Genomic DNA, 6,515 nt, shown 5'->3' with positions numbered 1-6,515 from the left:
ATTTTAGCAATTGTAAATTGGGCTGCGATAAACAGCCTAGTACAGTGTCTTTATAATAAAAGCTTTTTTTTTTTTTTTCTGGAGATATGCCCAGTAATGGGACTGCAAGATCAAATGGGAGGTCTAGGTTGAGTTCTTTGAGATTTCTCCATACTTCCTTCCAAAAAGGTTGTGTCAGTTTGCAGTCCCACCAGCAGTATAAAAGTGTTCCTTTCTCTCCACATCCATGCCAGCATCTGCAGTTTTGAGATTTTGTGATATAAGCCATTCTCGCTGGGGTTAGATCATATCTCAGGGCAGTTTTAATTTGCATTTCTCTAATAATTAGGGATGATGACCATTTTTTCATGTTTGATGGCCATTTGTCTGCGTCTTTTTTTACCTTTAAAGATGAGCTTCAATTTAATTTTTCATAATTTATACTTCCTTACATCAAAAATAATTTTTATTAGGAAAAGCAAAGAACACATTCAAAATCACGTAGAAATCACATTTTATTTTAATTGAGTACTTAATTGACACTCTTACTTCTCCTGGTTGCTACTCTGGTAACAACTGGGTCAACACCTCTCAAGAACATTGCATCTGACCAGAATAAAAGCCAGTGTGAACATAGGCCCCAAACCAGAGCTTTTGGAATAGCAAGAACATTAAGAACCAGCCTTTCTCTTCACTATAAAGGGATCATGAATGGGAGGGTCCAAATCTCCACCTTCTGAAATTATAAAACCTAAAAAATGGAAACCAAAATGTATCAGGAATTAATACAATTATATGCTCAAAGTCAAGATGGTTTTTGAGTAGTAAGTAACTCACCATCTGGCCTCTTCTACCAGAAATTGGTTCCACCCCAGCATTTTGAAGGAAGATGTTTTGTTTCTCTTTCATTACCCAAAGGGTATAAAATCTACTAAAAGGTATAAATATAATGAATCAGAATAATCCAACTCACTCATAAGAAACATTCCTGGATAGTTTTTTTGGGATGCTGGCAATGTTCAACCCACTATTCCAAAGTAGTAAAATTCAGAGCAATCCGAGAAGCGAATTCAAAAGTGGAGGCTACATTTGCTGACTGGTTTGTATATGAAACACATACATACAATCCCCATTTTTTTCATTGTATATATCAACAGGCCAAGACGTCTGAGCATTAAAATAAGTTATCTTGTACACTACAGTGCACAAAACAGAGAATAAGATACTTTCTTGGCAGGTGACTAAAAGACATTTTGTAAACGGTCCATATCACTTGAAAATGGAAGGACTGGGCTCCAGTGCCTTCTGGCCTTCATTACTTGACCCCTCCTCTTCTTTGGTTGCAGTTGCCTCAGTGACAGCCGTTTCTTCTACATGTTCTGCTGGCTTCTTCTCTTCCTCCTCCTCATCCTCTTGGGAATAGAGGTCTGGGTACTTCTGCATACATTCCTGCATGGCCCGGAACTGGTCTATACAGTCTTATCCCTTGACTTCCTCCATACTATAGTGGAAGCATGAAAATACTGACTTAAACTGTTCCCCACGGGGCCGCTGGCCATTCCTCCAAGGCACAGGCAGTTCCAGTTAATGTCTCCATTTGGCAGTATCAATCCATGCTCTTCGTATGGATCATTAGGGTCATCGGCCACCAGCTCTGTGCTGTTTGGGGTTTCATGGTCTTCTTTGGTCACAAATATGATTCCGTCCTTCCCTTCCTGCTGGCAGTAAGACATGGCAGGCCCCAGGGTTAGACCTTTCAGAAGCGCAACTGAGGCAGCAGCTTTAGAGAAGATTCTATTCATCTCTCTTCCCCATTGATGTATGAGATTGTTGCTTTTTTTCTTGTGGATTAATTGAAGTTCTGTATAGATCCTGGTTATTAAGTTTGTCTGATTCAAAATATGCAAATATCCTTTCCAATTGTGTAGGTTGTCTATTTGCTTTGGTTGTTGTCTCCTTGGCTGTACAGAAGCTTTTCAGTTTAATTAAATCCCATTTGTTTATTATTGCTGTTGTTGCTATTGCCATGGCAGTCTTCCTCATAAAGTCTTTCCCCAGGCCAATATCTTTCAGTGTTTTTCCTACTCTTTCTTTGAGGATTTTTATTGTTTCATGCCTTAGATTTAAGTCTTTATCCATCTTGAATCAATTTTTGTGAGTGGAGAAAGGTGTGGGTCCAGTTTCAGTCTTTTACGTGTGGATATCCAATTCTCCCAGAACCATTTATTGAATAGGGAGTCTTGCCCCCAGTGGATGCTCTTGTTTAGTTTATCAAAGATTAGGTGGCTGTAAGTTGTTTGTTTTATTTTCTGGTTTTCTATTCACTTCCAAATGTTTATGTCTCTATTTGTGCCAGTACCATGCTTTCTTGACCACTATGGCCTTGTAATACAGCCTGGTATAATTATACCCCCAGCTGAAATCTGGTATAATTATACCCCCACCTTTGTTTTTATTACTAAGAACTGCCTTAGCTATGTGGAGTTTTTTCTGGTTCCATACAAAATGCAGAATCATTTTTTTCCAGAACTTGAAAGTAGGATGTTGGTATTTTAATAAGAATGGCATTGAATTGGTAAATTGCTCTGGGAAGTATAGACATTTTAACAATGTTGATTCTTCCCAGCCATGACCATGATAAGTTCTTCCATTTGTTAATATCCTCTGCTATTTCCTTTCTTAGGGTTTCATAATTTTCTTTATAGAGGTCCTTTACCTCTTTTGTTAGGTACATTCCTAAGTATTTCATTTTCTTTGGGGCTATGGTGAAGGGAGTGGAGTTTTTAATTTACCTCTCATCTTGGCTGCTGTTGGCGTATAGAAAGGCAACTGACTGGTGGACATTGATTTTATATCCTGAGATATTACTGAATTTTTTTTTAACTTTTTTTTTTATTGTTGGGGATTCATTGAGGGTACAATAAGCCAGGTTACACTGATTGCAATTGTTAGGTAAAGTCCCTCTTGCAATCATGTCTTGCCCCCATAAACTGTGACACACACCAAGGTCCCACCCCCCTCCCTCCTTCCCTCTTTCTTCCCCCCCCATAACCATAATTGTCATTAATTTTCCTCATATCAAAATTGAGTACATAGGATTCATGCTTCTCCATTCTTGTGATGCTTTACTAAGAATAATGTCTTCCACATCCATCCAGGTTAATACGAAGGATGTAAAGTCTCCATTTTTTTAATGGCTGAATAGTATTCCATGGTATACATATACCACAGCTTGTTAATCCATTCCTGGGTTGGTGGGCATTTAGGCTGTTTCCACATTTTGGCGATTGTAAATTGAGCTGCAATAAACAGTCTAGTACAAGTGTCCTTATGATAAAAGGATTTTTTTCCTTCTGGGTAAATGCCCAGTAACGGGATTGCTGGATCAAATGGGAGGTCTAGCTTGAGTGCTTTGAGGTTTCTCCATACTTCCTTCCAGAAAGGTTGTACTAGTTTGCAGTCCCACCAGCAGTGTAAAAGTGTTCCCTTCTCTCCACATCCACACCAGCATCTGCAGTTTTGAGATTTTGTGATGTGGGCCATTCTCACTGGGGTTAGATGATATCTCAGGGTTGTTTTGATTTGCAGATATTACTGAATTTTTGATGACTTCCAAGAGTCTTGTGGTTGAGTCTTTAGCGTTGTCTAAGTATAAGATCATATCATCAGCAGAAAAGGAGAGTTTGACCTCCTCTGCTCCCATTTGAATGCCCTTTATTTTCTTGTCTTTTCTCTCTTTCCATCTTTCTTTTCTTGTTTTCTTTCCCCTTCTCTTTTCTCTCCTATTCAACCCTGTACCTGAAGCCCACTTCCAAATCAAAGCACAAAGACAAGGAGTATTTAAGGAGACGGAGAATGCAAGAGAAGTAAGGGAAGGAAGTAAACAAGTAGAAACCACACATGAAAGGAACCAACAAAAAAATTCTGGCAACACAAAAAACTAAAACAGATCAAACATCCCAAGGGATCATGAGGCAGCCACCATAGATGATCCCATATATAAAGAAATTATGGAAATGACAGGAAAATAATTTAGATTATGTATGACAAAAACAATGAAGTAAGTGTAAGGTGAAGTGGAAGACCATCAAAGGAAATCCAAAAATTGATCCAAGAAATAAATGAAAGACATGATGACATTAGAAATGCTATAACAGAGTTTAAAGAATTGAAGGAGTCATTCAGTAGTTTCAAACTGCAGTAGAAACTTTCAATAATAGATAATCATGGAGAAGAAAGAATCTTAGATCTTGAAGACAAAGCTCTTGAGCTAACTCAATCATTGAAAGAGGCAAAAGACGGTAAAAAGACAGGAATCTCTTAGAGAATTATGGGACTTCACAAAGCATGCAAGCATAAAAATTACAGGTATCCCTGAAGGAGAAGAAGAGTGGCCCAAAGACAAGGAAGCCCTACTGGAGGATATCATAATGGAAAATTTCCCAAGCATAAGAAAAGATTCAGACATGATCCTTTTAAAAATGGTGCGTGTCACACATTATGGGGGAAAGACATGATTGCAAGAGGGACTTTACCTAACAATTGCAATCAGTGTAACCTGGCTTATTGTACCCTCGATGAATCCCCAACAATAAAAAAAATAATAAAATAAAATAAAATGGTGCATATTGAAAGGGTCCATGTTGGATCTATTAAGTATAGAGTATAAATGTCTTGACACAATAATTAAGTAAATGAGGTGAGGGAAATATTAACCAGTATGATATAAGCATTCCAAATTGTATATGAAATCAGCACATTGTACCCCATAAATGCATTAATGTATACATGATCAACCTCTTTATGATTTAATTTTAAAAATCTAACCCCAATTTGTCTCAATACAAACAGAGGATCTCCTAGACATACTGTAATGAACCTAGTCCGGGTCAAAATAAAAGAGAAAATTCTGCAAGCCACCAGGAATGAGCACCAACTGACTTACAAGGGCAAATCCATTAGAGTGACAGTGGATTTATCAACTGAAACATTATAAATCTGAAGAGATTGGGCGCCTACTTTTCAATAATCTCAAAAATAAAAAGAATTTCCAACATAGGACATTGTATCCTGCTAAACCAAGTTTTGTATTTAATGGAGAAATAAAATATTTTACTGACAAGCAATCATTGATAATATACACCACTACAAGACCAGCTCTGCAGGAAATACTCAGACTATACTACAAAAGACCAGCACAGTGGACCATGAGCAAAGTCAAGACACCCATAAAACAAGATCAAAGCCTAGCCTCCACAATGGACCAAGTAATAAAACTAGGTGATAGACTACCCAAAAACAAGACTAACACATCTCCACCATATTTAACAATTCTCTCAATAAATGTGAATGACTTTACTTCCCCACTTTAAGAGCCACAAGATGGCTTACTGGATAAAAAAAAAAAAAAGTGAAATCCAACTATATTATGTATTCAGGATGTACATCTAACCTCCAAGGACAAAATATGACTCAGAAAAACAGTTGGAAAACTATATTTCAGGCAGTGGGGCAGAGACAAGATGGCTGACTGAAGCCAGCTTTCCGCAGAGGCTCCAGTCCAGAAAGAGAGTTAAAGGACAGAAATTTAGCAGGTAACCTCATGGATTTGAGCTGCACTAAGAGAGAAGGTTGAAGAATGCACATCAACCCTGCTGAGGCAAGCTGCAACCAAAAGGATACAAACAAAAAGTACAAAATCCATCACCAAGTGGATGGGAGTCCCCTCCCCCATGAGAACGGCTCAGAGTGCCCCACAAACAAACGAGCAGAGTTCAAAGGTCCTCCCACTATACTCCACAGGAGAGACCCTCTAAAAAACTGGACATACCTCCACTACTAGGGTGTCATGGCCTTCTCCTGCCAGGCATAAAACTGTATAAAACTGTATATAGTCTCTACCTGCAAATCTGAGCTCCCAGCACTCCCCTCCACTCTTACTCTGAGGTTTGGAGGCCTGTCCCCCAGGAGTCCAGATTCTTGGGTGATTTCTCGAGGGGTGTGGACAGTGCCTAAACTGCAGCTGGTCAGTGCTGACTCTGGGGCATGGGAGCAAGGAGAGGACGGTCGGCTGAGAGGGAACCACACCAGAGCAGCAGTGCCCCAAGGCATGGAACAGTAGCTGTCTTTTAGCAACAATATGGCTCACTTCTAGATATTCTAAAGCCACACCCCCTGTCTCCCAGGGCAACCAGAGGAGGCCAGGCATCTACACCATGGAACAGATCTGGGATGGAAATGTAGGCCCTGTGAGTAAAGGATTTGCCTGAGGTGGTACCGACCTGGGTGGAGCACAGGGACTAGAAACACACTCACAGACCGGGGAAGTTTCCAGGGTGGGGCTGACCCAGAGGACCGCTTTACTGAGCCTAAGACCCACCTGGCCCTCAGGGGATCATCAGCCTATAGACAAAGGAAAGCAGAGGATAGAACTGACAGCTTCTCTTCTGCAGGGGAATCTAGCAGGAACAGAAACAAACTCCCACAAAATTGTTCTGTTTTGTTCTGTCAGTAACATCAATCACGGGCAGGGCTGG

General features: G+C 39.8%; 1 pseudogene; it reads right to left on the bottom strand.

The window, feature by feature from the left end:
* Window positions 1-1,248: 1,248 nt before the first annotated feature.
* Window positions 1,249-1,712, bottom strand: LOC128576895 (mitochondrial intermembrane space import and assembly protein 40-like; annotated as a pseudogene).
* Between the last annotated feature and the right edge of the window lie 4,803 nt (window positions 1,713-6,515).

Source organism: Nycticebus coucang, chromosome X (genome assembly GCF_027406575.1).
Source record: "Nycticebus coucang isolate mNycCou1 chromosome X, mNycCou1.pri, whole genome shotgun sequence".
Taxonomy (NCBI): domain Eukaryota; kingdom Metazoa; phylum Chordata; class Mammalia; order Primates; family Lorisidae; genus Nycticebus; species Nycticebus coucang.
This window is presented reverse-complemented; position numbering and strand designations above follow the sequence as displayed.